The 13,639-nt window shown below is 45.9% G+C and overlaps 1 long non-coding RNA gene across 1 annotated transcript; it reads left to right on the top strand.

Moving 5' to 3' along the window:
• Positions 1 to 113: 113 nt before the first annotated feature.
• Positions 114 to 4,614, top strand: LOC107976094 (uncharacterized). Its single transcript, XR_001719733.2, has 2 exons — positions 114 to 202; positions 4,396 to 4,614. It is a non-coding gene; the product is annotated as an uncharacterized LOC107976094 (long non-coding RNA).
• Positions 4,615 to 13,639: the final 9,025 nt, after the last annotated feature.

Genomic DNA, 13,639 nt, shown 5'->3' with positions numbered 1-13,639 from the left:
GACATTGTGCTTCTGCCTTGCTCTCTCTCTCAGAGCCCCCACTCCGGGGGCAAGCCAGCTGCCACATCATGAGGACATCCACACAACCTATAGAGCTGCTCAGGAGGAACTGAGGCCGGCTGCCAATAACCAGCACCAACTTGCCTGCCGTGTGAGTGAGCCATCTGGGAAACCAAGCCTCCAGCCTCCATGAAGCCTGCAGGTAACGTCAGCCCTCCAGTCTTCCGGTCTTCCAGCTGAGGCCCCACACGTCGTGGAGCAGAGCCAAACCAATCCCGTCATGCCCTGAATTCCTGATCCACAGAACTGCGAGAGAATACATGAAAATTGTTTTAAGCCACTACGCTCTGAGATAGTTTGTTATGCAGCAGACAACAACTGATGTAACAGTGGCAGGTGTACACGGAGTGCCAAGGGAATGCAAAGAACGGACACTTAGGGGCTTGGAGTAGTGGCTCATGCCTGTAATCCCAGCACTTTAGGAGGCTGAGGCACGAGAATCACTTGAGACCAGGAGTTCAAGACCAGTTTGGGCAACATACGAGACCCCTGTCTCTACAAAAAAATTTTAAAAATTAGCTGCCCACACTGGCACATGCCTCTAGTCCCAGCTACTCTGGAGGCCGAGGCAGGAGGATGGCTTGAGTCCAGGAATTGGAGGCTGCAGTGAGCTATGACTGCACCACTGCACTCCAGCCTGGGAGACAGAGTGAGACTGAGACCCTGTCTCAAAAAATATATATATTATAAATACTGAATTCTAAATTTTATGATATAATTGTATTGAGAGGATGGGGAAGGGAAAGAGTTTTGTGTGGGGGTATAAAAGTTAAATCCTCATTTCCTGTTTTAAGAAATCATAGATCATATCTAAAATAGAAAAATCAAGGAATAGCTATACAAGCAAGTTATTTAGAAACTGGAGCTGGGCTCATGCCTGTAATCTCAGCACTTTGGGAGGCCGAGGCAGGAGGATCACCTGTGGTCAGGAGTTCGAGGGTAGCCTGGCCAACATGGTGAAACCCCATCTCTACAGAAAATACAAAAATTAGCCGTGTGTGGTGGCACGCGCCTGTAGTCCCAGCTACTCAGGAGGCTGAGGCACGAGAATCGCTTGAACCCAGAAGGCGGAAGTTGCAGTGAGCCAAGATCATGCCACTGCACTCCAGCCTAGGTGACAGAGCAAGACTCTGTCTAAAGAAAAAAAAAAAACAGAAAAGAAACCAAGAGGCATATACTGGAAGAAACAACTGAAGAAGTTGGTTGAATCCAAGAAGCAGGTCAAGAGTAGAAAGAGCAGGGATTGCTTTTCACCATTGTTAACCTTTTAGTACAATTTGACTCTTAAAATTATGTATATGTATAACTTGACAAAATAAAAACAAACTAAAAAAAGGTCAGAGAGAAGGAGCGATAAAATAGGAGATTTAGGTGGAGCGATGGAACATGTTGTTCTTTGTATTTTATTTTATTTATTTATTTATTTATTATTATTATTATTATTATTTTGAAACAGAGTTTCCCTCTTGCTGCCCAGGCTGGAGTGCAGGGGCACGAGCTCAGCTCACCACAACCTCTGCCTCCTGGCTTCAAGCAATTCTCCTGCCTCAGCCTCCCGAGTAGCTGGGATTACAGCCATGTGCCACCACGCCCAGATAATTCTGTATTTTTAGTAGAGATGGGGTTTCTCCATGTTGGTCAGGCTAGTCTCGAACTCCCAACCTCAGGTGATTCGCCTACCTTCACCTCAGGTGATTCACCCTCCCAAAGTGCTGGGATTACAGGCGTGAGCCACCACACCCAGCCTGTTCTTTGCATTTTAAATTAAGGGGCAGGGCACATCAAACTATTTAATATGTGCAATGAACAATAAAATATATCCTTAGGATTTATATGGGGCAATTATAGAGCAAAGATACAGGAAGAGATCGATGTCAGGAGAGAGTGTGATGGAGAAACAAAGGACAGAAGAAAAGAGAGGGGAAGAGATAGAAACAAATGCCAAGACCCAGGAAAACACAGAAAGACGTAACCCAGCCTCATATAAACTCAAAGTGAGAAGGTGGAGAGACATAAAGAGATCCACAGGTGGCTGGGCGTGGTGGCTCACGCCTGTAATCCCAGCACTTTGGGAGGCTGAGGCGGGTGGATCACCTGAGGTCAGGAGTTCGAGACCAGCCTCGCTAACATGGAGAAACTCCGTCTCTACTAAAAATACAAAAAGTAGGCGTAGTGGCACATGCCTGTAATCCCAGCTACTCCAGAGGCTGAGGCAGGATAATTGCTTGAACCCGGGAGGTGGAGGTTGCAGTGAGCTGAGATTGGGTCACTGCACCGCAGCTTGGGCGACACAGCGAGACTCCATCGCAAAAAAAGAAAAAAGAAAGAAATCCATGGGCTATGGAAGTATGTACACTCATTCACGCACACACCACCAAGTGTGATGAAGACCCAAGTCTACATAGATAGCACCTCACACTTTTGTTAAATAGCACAGAATTAAAGAATTGTCCCAACCTGGACAACATGGCAAAACCCTGTCTCTATCAAAAGTACAAAAATTAGCCAGGTGTGGTGGTGCGTGATGTAGTCCCAGCTACTCGGGAGGCTGAGGTGGGAGGATCTCCTGAACCCAGCAAGCTGAGGTTGCAGTGAGCCATGATCACACCACCGCACTCCAGCTTGGGCAACAGAGTGAGACCTTGTCTTACAAAAAAAAAGAAAAAAAAAAAAAGAAAAGAAAGAAAAGGAAAGGAAAGGAAAAGAAAAGAAAAAATGATTGTTGAGGTAGGAGGCAAGACTCAACTCCAGAGGCAGGGCACGGACACCAGACCAAATTGAGGACCAACTAAAAATGGGTTGGGACAGAAGCAGCTTTCCATAAAGACATCCCTTCCAGAGTGCCATGTCAGTTTACCATTGCCATGACAACACCCAGAAGTTATCTCCCCTTTCCATGGCAACCACCTACCGACCTGGAAGTTACCACCCTCATCCTAGACATTTCTGCATAAGCCACCCCTTAATTTGCATATAATTAAAAATGAGCATAAATGAGTTTAGGTCTGCCTCTCAGCTGCTATTCTGGACACAGTGCCTATGGGTCATCCCTGCTCTGCAAGGAGCCGTACCTTTGCTGCGGCTGTGCACTGAAGCTTCAATAAAAGTTGTAACACTGGCTGGACACGAGTGCTCAAACCTATAATCCCAGCACTTTGGGAGGTGGAGGCGGGCGGATCACTTTAGCTCAGGATTTCAAGACCAACCTGGGCAACATGGTGAAACCTCGACTCTACAAAGTACAAAACATTAGCCAGGCATGGTGGTGTGTGCCTGTAGTCCCAGCTTCTCAGAAGACTGGGGTGAAGGATTGCTTGAGCCCAGGAGGCAAAAGTTTCAGTGAGCCTTGATCATGCCACTGAACTCCAGCCTGGGTGACAGAATGAGACCCTACCTCCAAAAAAAAAAAAGTCTTGTTCTACTAGCTAATTGGATTGGCAAGGACCTCCTTTTTAATATATATATATAGGTATGTGCCACCACACCTGGCTAATTTTTTTTTTTTTTTTTTTTTTGAGATGGAGTCCCGCTCTGTTGCCCAGGCTGGAGTGCAGTGGCGTGATCTCGGCTCACTGCAAGTGGGTTCACGCCATTTTACTGCCTCAGCCTCCCGAGTAGCTAGGACTACAGGCACCTGCCACCATGCCCGGCTAATTTTTTTTTTTTTTTTTTTGTATTTTTGATAGAGACAGGGTTTCATGTGCTAGCCAGGATGGTCTCGATCTCCTGATCTCGTGATCCACTCACCTCGGCCTCCCAAAGTGCTGGGATTACAGGTGTGAGCCACTGGGCTTGGCCTAATTTTTGTATTTTTAGTAGAGATGGGGTTTTGCCATGTTGCCCAGGCTGGTCTTGAACTCCTGGGCTCAAGTGATTCGCCTGCCTCGGCCTCCCAAAGTGTTGGGATTACAGGCGTGAGCCGCCACGCCAGGCCTCATGAGTTTCTTATGTAGCTGTATCAAACTTGTTTCTCTTTTGAACTGTGATTACAGTTCCAGTGTTCATATGTTGCCATGCAAGTAGGTTATAAGTGCATGGGGGACAGGAACCAAGCCTTATCTACTGAAGAATCTTCCTCGGGCCCAGCTTCCAGGGAGGCTCTGAATTTGAAGCCCCTCTCTGCCATTCACTTGCTGTGTGACTTTGGGCAGGTTACTTGACCTCTCTGTGTGTCAGAGCTTTTATCTTAAGAGATACCACTGGGTTGAATGACATAAAATTGCCAATATTCTATTATATTTGACCCCAAAATGGCAATTTCATATGGTTCAACCTAATAAAACCACTATCTCTTAGGTATTTTGAGGGTTAATTGTCATGTCTATTGTACCCCAGGCAAGGACCATCCTGTTGAGTACAAAGTGGACCTGATGGTAAAGCCCCTCAGACTTTGTGGAACAAAAGCAGAACCCTAGGAACGGCAGAGCAACCAGCTAGAAAGAGCCTGGCTCCTGATGAACTGCAGCTTGAGTATCTGTTATGGATTGCTAATGTCTGGACCCTTATATGAGCAAGATGTAATCCCCCATTTAGGTTAAACCACTGTTCTTTGGGTCTGGGTTTTTTGTTTGTTTTTTCTTTGAGACGGAGTCTCGCTCTGTCGCCTGAGCTGGAGCGCAGTGGCGTGATCTTGGCTCACTGCAATCTCCGCCTCCTAGGTTCAAGCGATTCTCCTGCCTCAGCCTCCCCAAGTAGCTGGGACTAAAGGCGCCCACCACCACGCCCAGCTAATTTTTGTGTTTTTAGTAGAGATGAGGTTTCGCCATGTTGACCAGGCTGGTCTCAAACTCCTGAACTCAAGTGATCTGCCCCTCTTGGCCTCCCTAAGTGCTGGGATTACAGGTGTGAGCAACCATGCTCAGCCTGGGTCTGTTTTGAAAGAAGTAAACTGACATCTTAATTAATAATGGGTGTGTGTCAGAGAGAAATAAACCATGTACTTCCACATAGAGATTTCTGCCTTAAGGCCGGGCACAGTGGCTCCCACCTGTAATCCCAGCACTTTGGGAGGCCAAGGCGGAAGGATTAGCTGAGGTCAGAAGTTCCAGACCAGCCTGTACAACATGACAAAACCCCGTCTCCACTAAAAATACAAAAATTAGCCGGGCATGGTGGCGCGCGCATGTAATCCCAGCTACTCGGGAGGCTGAGGCAGGAGAATCACTTCAACCTGGGAGGCGGAGGTTGCAGTGAGCCAAGATTGCACCACTGTATTCCAGCCTGGGTGACAGAGCAAGACTCCATCTCAAAAAAAAAAAAAAAAAAAAAAAAAAAAAAAAAAAAAAAAGGTTTCTGCCTTGGGAGACTGAATGTGATGACACTGGCTGAGATGGTCAGTCCAAGACATGAGGGCTGGTTGGGGAAGTAATGAGTTCAATTGCAGATAGATTTTTGTTTTTGTTTTTAGAGACAGGGTGTCTGCAGATAGATTTTTGTTTTTGTTTTTAGAGACAGGGTGTCTCGCTCTGTTGCCCAAGGTGGAGTGCAGTGGTGTGATCATAGCTTACTGCAGCCTTGAAATCCTGGGCTCAAGCGATCCTCCCACCTCAGCCTCCTGAGTAGCTGGGACTACAGGCATGTGCCACCATGGCTGGCTAATTATTATTTTTTATTTTTTGCAGAGACGGGGGTCTCTCTATGTTGCCCGAGCCAGTCTCGAACTCCTGGCCTCAAGTGATCCACCTGCCTCAACACCCTAAAGTGCTGGCACTATAGGCATGAGCCACGGCACCCAGCCACTGTAAGCCTTTTTGCTTCACCTAGCCACCAATCTAAATGGGGGGAAGTGTTCTCCATTTTTTTAGATTTTCATATCTGTAAGTAGACCAACCATGACAGCTTTACGACCCAAATACAAGGCTACATTTGATGTTACTAGCGAGCAAAATAACTTCAGATCTACATGGGCAGTGAAATAAATAGTGCGCATCTTTAAAATTTCCCCTCTAGTTCTAATCTTTTCAGGTTTCCCCCTCATTACTCTGAAATTTCTGGAATGTGTACATGTTGCTCTCACACCCATTCCTGGGCTTTAAGGCAGGAACATCAAAAAACATCAGCATAAGGTCACCACTTGGTCAGTGGAAATTTTTTTTTTTTTTCTGAGATGGAGTTTCACCCTGTTGCCTAGGCTGGAGTGCAGTGGCGTAATCTCAGTTCACTGCAACCTCCACCTCCCGGGTTCAAGCAATTCTCCTGACTCAGCCTTCCAAGTAGCTGGGATTACAGGAGCGTGCCAGCATGCCCAGCTAATTTTTTGTATTTAGTAGAGTTGGGGTTTTGCCATGTTGGCCAAGCTGGTCTCAAACTCCTGACCTCATGATCTGCCCCCCTTGGCCTCCTAAAGTGCTGAGATTACAGGCGTGAGCCACCGCGCCAGGCGGGTCAGTGGAAATTTTTTTAAATGGTGGTGACACCATCTCTGGTGCTTCCACCCTGTGGCTCCTGGCTCCCAGCCATTTTTCATGGTGGCAAAGACTGCCCCCAGGGTGGTGGCAGAGGTCAGTGTGTGGCCTGGATGAGTCCCAGCCAACATGCTCCTCACCCCATCCTGGACGCAACGTGGAGGTGGTACAGAGAGAGGAGCAAGGGAAGCTGGACCCCCGCAGAGTGGACCGCTACTCTACAGGGACATGCATGAGGGACACCTGGATCTGAACAGCTAGCACTGAGACACTCCAACACACGGTACCTGGAAACCGCAGGTGGCACTTTGAGGAAACAACCAGGTACGTGCAGGGATTTTTTTTTTTTTTTTTTTTTTTTGAGACAGAGTCTGTCAGCCCAGGCTGCAGTGCACTGGTGTGATCTCAGCTCATCACAACCTCCGCCTCCCAGGTTCAAGTGATTCTCCTGTCTCAGCCTCCCGAGTAGCTGGGATTACAGGCGCCTGCCACCACACCCGGCTAATTTTTGTATTTTTAGTAGAGACAGGGTTTCACCATGTTGGCCAGGCTGGTCTCGAACTCCTGGCTTCCAGCAATCCACCCACCTTGGCCTCCCAAAGTGCTGGGACTACAGGCGTGAACCACCTCATTCTGCCTTTTTGTTTTTTTGTTTTTTTTAAAGAGACAGGGTCTCTCTCTGTCCCCCAGGCTGGAGTGCAGTGGTGCAATGATAGTTCACTGCGGCCTCCATCTCCTAGGTTCAAGTGATCCTCTCATCTCAGCCTCCTGAATAGCTGGGACTAGAAGGGTGTACCACCATACCTGGCTAATTTTTTAATTTTCTGAAAATAAGGTCTTGCTATACTGTCCAGGCTGGTTATTTTTAGTTAGAGAGATGTTGTGTGTTTTGGAAGGGGCTTCCTAGATCATCTGCTCCCAATCCTTATTTTTTTCAAAGGAGAAAAATGTTTGACTCATCATACTGACTTAAAAAAAACCCACTTTTTATTGTGGAAAATTTCAAGCAGATTCACGCACAAACAAAACAATATAATGAACACCCATGTACCCATCATGAAACAATTACCATGAGTTGGTACTCATGGACATTCTTTTTCTTTTTTTTAAGACAGAGTTTCACTCTGTCGCCCAGGCTGGAGTGCAGTGACGCGATCTCGGCTCACTGCAGCCTCTGCCTCCTGGGTTCAAGCGATTCTCCTGCCTCAGCCTCCCAAGTAGCTGGGATTACAGGCACCACCACCACGCCTGGCTAATTTTTGTATTTTAGTAGAGATGGGGTTTCCCCATGTTGGCCAGGCTGGTTTCGAACTCCTGACCTCAGGTGATCTGCCTGCCTCAGCCTCCCAAAGGGCTGGGATCACAGGCGTGAGCCACTGTGCCTGGACTCGTGGCCATTCTTGTTTCATCTTTTCCTCATGTACCTTCTCCTTCCCATTTTATTTTGAATCAAATCCCAGACCTTGTATAATTTCTTCATTAATATTTCAGTATTATTTCTTTAAGGACTCTTAAAAATATATAACCACAATGCATTATCATGCCTAAAAATTAATAATAATTCCTTAATATCATCAAATATATCCAGTCAGTGGTAATATTCCCAATTGTCTCATAAATGTAATAAATGAGGGGTTTCATTGGTTTGTTTTAGAGACAGTCTCTCTAGGAAAAAATTCCTGGAAGTGGAATTTCTGAGTCAAAACTATACACATTTTATTTTTAAATAAATATGAAACTGACCTTCAAAAGGGCTATATTAATTTATATTTACATAATGAATGACTGTTTTCTGCATATATTTGCCATACTGATGTTATAAATTTTCTTCAGTTTTGTCTGAAAGGTGAAAAGTATTTTATTATTGTTTTATTTTGCATTATTTCATTATTGCTAAGGCTGAACATGTTTACTCTTAACTTCGGTATCTGGTGAGTTATTTGTTTATGTTCTTGTTCATATCTGTCTGGGTTCCTTTCTCCTCTTCTTATTGACTCATGAACCTATATACTGTATTAATCTTTTTCATATGTGTTAGAAATATATTTGTAGTTTGACTTGCTATATAGAAGTATTTTTGTTTTGTTTTAAAGAGATGGGGTCTCGCTATGTTGTCCAGGCTGGTCTGGAACTCCTGGGCTCAAGCAATCCTATTGTATTAATCTTTTTCATATGTGTTAGAAATATGTTTGTAGTTTGACTTGCCATATAGAAGTATTTTTTTGTTTTAAAGAGATGGGGTCTTGCTACGTTGACCAGGCTGGTCTAGAACTCTGGTGCTCAAGCAATCCTCCTGCCTTGGCCTTTTTTGAGACAGAGTCTCACTCTGTTGCCCAGGCTGGAGTGCAGTGGCGCCATCTTGGTTCACTGCAATCTCTGCCTCCTGGGTTCAAGCAATTCTCCTGCTTCAGTCTCCCAATTAGCTTGGATTACAGGTGCCTGCCACCATACCTGGCTGATTTTTTTTTTTTGTATTTTAGTAGAGACAGGGTTTCACCAAGTTGGCCAGGCTGGTCTCGAACTCCTAATCTCAAGTGATCCGCCTACCTCTGCCTCCCAAGGTGCTGGGATTACAGGCGTGAGCCACCGTGCCCGGCCCACATTTTCCTTTTAATGTTTGTTTTTACACTGAAGTCCTTTGGCATAATAAATGAAATAGAGATGCAGCTTCCCACCCTCCCCTTTCTGAGTAGTTAATTCTTTAAGAAACAACTATTAGGCCAAGTCAGGAGGATCGCTAGAAGCCAGGACGGTGAGGCTGCAATGAGCTATGATCGCACCACTGCACTCCAGCCTGGATGACAGAGCAAAACCTTGTCTCTAAAAAAATATATAAAATATGGCTAGACGCAGTGGCTCACACCTGTAATCCTAACATTTTGGAAGGTCTAGGCAGGAGGATCGCTTGAGGCCAGGAGTTCAAGATCAGCCTGGGCAAGACAGTGAGACTCTTTCTATACAAAATATTTTTTTAGGCTGGGCATGGTGGCACACATCTGTAATCCCAGCACTTTGGGAGGCCAAGGCGGGTGGATCACGAGTTCAGGAGATCGAGACCATCCTCCCTAACATGGTGAAACCCCATCTCTACTAAAAATACAAAACATTAGCTGGGCATGGTGACACGTGCCTGTAGTCCCAGCTACTCGGGAGGCTGAGGCAGGAGAATTGCTGGAACCCAGGAGGCGGAGGTTGCAGTGATCTGAGATCACGCCACTGTACTCCAGCCTGGGCAACAAAGTGAGACTCCATTTTTTAAAATTATCCTGGTGTGGTGGTGCATGCCTATAGTCCCACTCGGGAGACTGAGGTGGGAGGATCACTTGAGGCCAGGAGTTCGAGGCTGCAGTGAGCTATGGTCATGCCATTGCACTCCAGCCTGAGCAACAGAGTGAAACTCTTGTCTCAAATAATGGTAATAAATAAAAATAAAATTTAGAAAGGAACAATTATTGAACAAGGAATCTTTTCCCAACCAATGTGCAATATCATCTTTATAAGTGCTAAATTCCCATGTGCATTTGGGGCTATTTCTGGACGCTTCATTCCGATGGATTATATGGATTATGCCAGTCCTGTGCCAGGACAAGCATGCTTTGACTTTTATTTCCTGTTTTAATATTTGATAGGGCAGGTCCCCCTATTACTCTTCTGTTTCAGAATGTTCTGGTTTTTCTCATTATCATTCCGCATAAACTTTCAAATTATTTTATCAAGTTTCCCAAATAATCCTTTTGGGATTTAGAGACTGCATTGAATTTACGGATTTAGGGAAAACTGACATCTTCTATATCATCCAATCTTCTTATCTAAGAACAAGTTATTACTATTTGATTATTCAAGTCTTTTTAAATTAATTAATTAATTAATTAATTTTTTTTTTTTGAGACAGAGTCTCACTCTGTCGCCCAGGCTGGAGTGCAGTGGCATGATCTCAGCTCACTGCAAGCTCTGCCTCCCGGGTTCAAGAGATTCTCCTGCCTCAGCCTCCCGAGTAGCTGGGACTACAGGTGCCCGCCACCACGTCCGGCTAATTTTTTGTATTTTGTTTAGTAGAGATGGGGTTTCACTGTGTTAGCCGGGATGGTCTTGATCTCCTGACCTTGTGATCTGCCCGCCTCAGCCTCCCAAAGTGCTGGGATTACAGGAGTGAGCCACCACGCCTGGCCCTTTTTTTTTTTTTTTTTAAGACAGGGTCTTGCTCTGTTGCCCAAGCTGGAGGGCAGTGGTGCAATCATAGCTCTCTGCAGTGTTGACTTCCTTGGGCTTAAGTGGTCCTTGCACCTCAGCCTCCTGAGTAGCTGGGTCTACAGGCACATGCCACTATGCCTAGCCTTTTTTTTTCTCTTTTAACTTTTTGTAGAGACAAGGTCTTGCTATGTTGCCCAGGCTGATCTGGAACTCCTGGGCTCAAGTCATCCTCCTGCCTGGGCCTCCCAAAGTGCTGGGATTACAGGTGTGAGCCACTGTGCTTGACCCCACAAGGCTTCCTTCTCCCTCGCTCCGCGATAGCTGTTTGTCCTGAAGGTTTTCCTTTTGTATTTTTGTATTTATTTTTACTTTTATTTTTTTGAGATGGAGTCTCGCTCTGGCCCCCAGGCTGGAGTGCAGTAGCACAATCTCTGCTCACTGCAACCTCCGCCTCCTGGGTTCAAGTGATTCGCCTGCCTCAGACTCCAGAGCAGCTTGGACTACAGGTACTCGCCACTATGCCTGGCTAATTTTTGTATTTTTAGTGGAGACGGAGTTTCACCATGTTGGCCAGGCTGCTCTCGAACTCCTGACCTCAGGTGATCCATGCGCCTCAGCCTCCCAAAGTGCTGGGATTACTGGTGTGAGCCACCACGGCCAGCCAAGGTCTTCCCTTTTTAAGTGACTCAAAATACTTTAGTGTTATCAACTGATCCAATATAGGTTCTATAATTTCTTGTTAATGTTACTCCTATTTATTTTAAGGTTTTTATTGCTCTTATGAATGGGATATTTCCTTCCATTAATTTTCCTTTCCTTTTTTTTTTTTTAAATTTTTTTGGAGACAGAGTTTTGCTCTGTTGCCCAGGCTGGAATGCAGCGACACGGTCTTGGCTCACTGTAACCTCCGTCTCCCAGATGCAAGTGATTCTCCTGCTTCAGCCTCCTCAATAGCTGGGACCTACAGGCACACACTACCATGCCCGGCTAATTTTTTTCATTTTCAGTAGAGAGGATTTTGCCATGTTGTCCAGGCTGGTCTCGAACTCCCAAGTTCAGGCAATCCACCCACCTCGGCCTCCCAAAGTGCTAGGATTACAAGCGTGAGCCACTGCACCCAGCCCCTTCCATTAATTAACTTTTTTTTTTTTTTTTTTTTTTTGAGACAGAGTCTTGCTCTGTCACCCAGGCTGGAGTGCAGTGGTGCGATCTCGGCTCACTGCAGCCTCTGCCTCCCGGGTTCAAGCAATTCTCCTGCCTTAGCCTTCTGAGTAGCTGGGATTACAGGTGCCCGCCACCACACCCAGCTAATTTTGTATTTTTAGTAGAGACAGGGTTTCACCATATTGGCCAGGCTGGTCTCGAACTTCTGATATCAAGTGATCCGCCCGCCTCGGCCTCCCAAAGTGCTGGGATTACAGGCATGAGCCACCTCACCCGGTCTAATTTTCTGGCTAGTTAAAAAGAGCTACTGCCTGTTTATATCTTGGGTTTTGTTTTTTGTTTTGTTTTGTTTTTTTCAAGTTGGGGTCTCACTCTGTTGCCCAGGCTGGAATGCAGTGAAGGGATCATAGCTCACTGCAGCTTCCAATTCCTGGGCTGAAGCGATCCACCCATCTCAGCCTCCTGAGTAGCTCCAGCTACAGGTGCTCACCACTACACCCAGCTAATTTTTATTAATTTTTTTTGTAGAGATGAAGTCTAGCTTTGTTGCCCAGGCTTGTCTCAAACTCCTGGCCTCAAGCGATCTTCTAACCTTGGCTTCCCAAAGTGCTGGGACTACAGGCATGAGCCACTGTGCCTGGCCTGTATTTCATCCCTAGCTCTTTTCTCTAGCCCTGCCCTCCTTGCAGAGGTCAGCTGTGTTGGGCTTGAGTGCCATTTCTATGTCAATTACTCCTAATGTCCATAGTCTTGTCCTGTCTCCTGAGCTATCATCATTTTACTTTTAACTTGGTTCCTAAATTTCAAATACTCACATACCACTGTCATAATTTTTCATATTCTGTACATTGCCTGTACTATTATTTATTGGCTTAACATTTTTTCTTTAAACCAGCTCATTAAAAATAACTCTAGACTTATCTTGTGTAATCACATTCATGAAATAACAAGTAGCCTTATGTATTGGTTATAACTTTTCTAATATAAGTGAAAATAAATACAAAACTATTACAGTTTTAAAAAAATGCTCTTCTTCATAAAGTGTAAAAACATCTCTTGTGGCATCTACCACATTTTTTTTTTTGAGACGGGGTCTCACTCTGTTGCCCAGGCTAGAATGCAGTGAAGCAACCATGGCTCACTGCAGCCTTGACCTCCTGAGCTCAAGCGATCCTCCCACCTCAACCTCCTGAGTAACTGGGATTACAAACGTGTGCCACCAAGCCCAACTATTTTTTTTTATTATTGTTTGTAGAGATGGGGGGTTCTATGTTGCCCAGGCTGGTCTTGAACTCCTGGCCTCAAGTGATCCTCCTGCCTCGGGCCTCCCAAAGTGCTGGGATTACAGGCATGAGCCACCACGTCTGGCTATCCACCACATTTTCCGAAACTCTGTTCTATTCAGTAACAAACCATTCAACCTAAATATTCATCATTGCTTCAAATTCAATGTTCTTCCTCCAAAGTCACTCTCAAGCCCACCTGCCTCACTCTGTCAGTTCCCCGATCACCAGACCTCCAAACTTGGGCTTCTTGTATGACCAATTCTGCTCCTTCACTCCCATCCTGAGGTTTCCTTTCAGTGGCCTCTTGCAACGGTCCCTAGCCCTCCACCCTCCCAGGCATCCTCCTTATCCTCCTCCCTGGTGACAGATCACCTCCCAGCAGGATTCCCCTGGCTTCCCTAGTGAGGACCTGAGTCTTGCCTTGTGGCCGGCTTCACCATGGCTGGACCCCCTTCTTTTTTGAGATGGAGTTTCGCTCTTGTTGCCCAGGCTGGAGTGCAATGGCGTGATCTCGGCTCACTGCTGCAACCTCTG

Source organism: Pan troglodytes, chromosome 6, assembly GCF_028858775.2.
Source record: "Pan troglodytes isolate AG18354 chromosome 6, NHGRI_mPanTro3-v2.0_pri, whole genome shotgun sequence".
NCBI lineage: Eukaryota > Metazoa > Chordata > Mammalia > Primates > Hominidae > Pan > Pan troglodytes.
The sequence above is the reverse complement of the archived record's forward strand: the minus strand, read 5'-3'. Positions and strand labels throughout refer to the sequence as shown.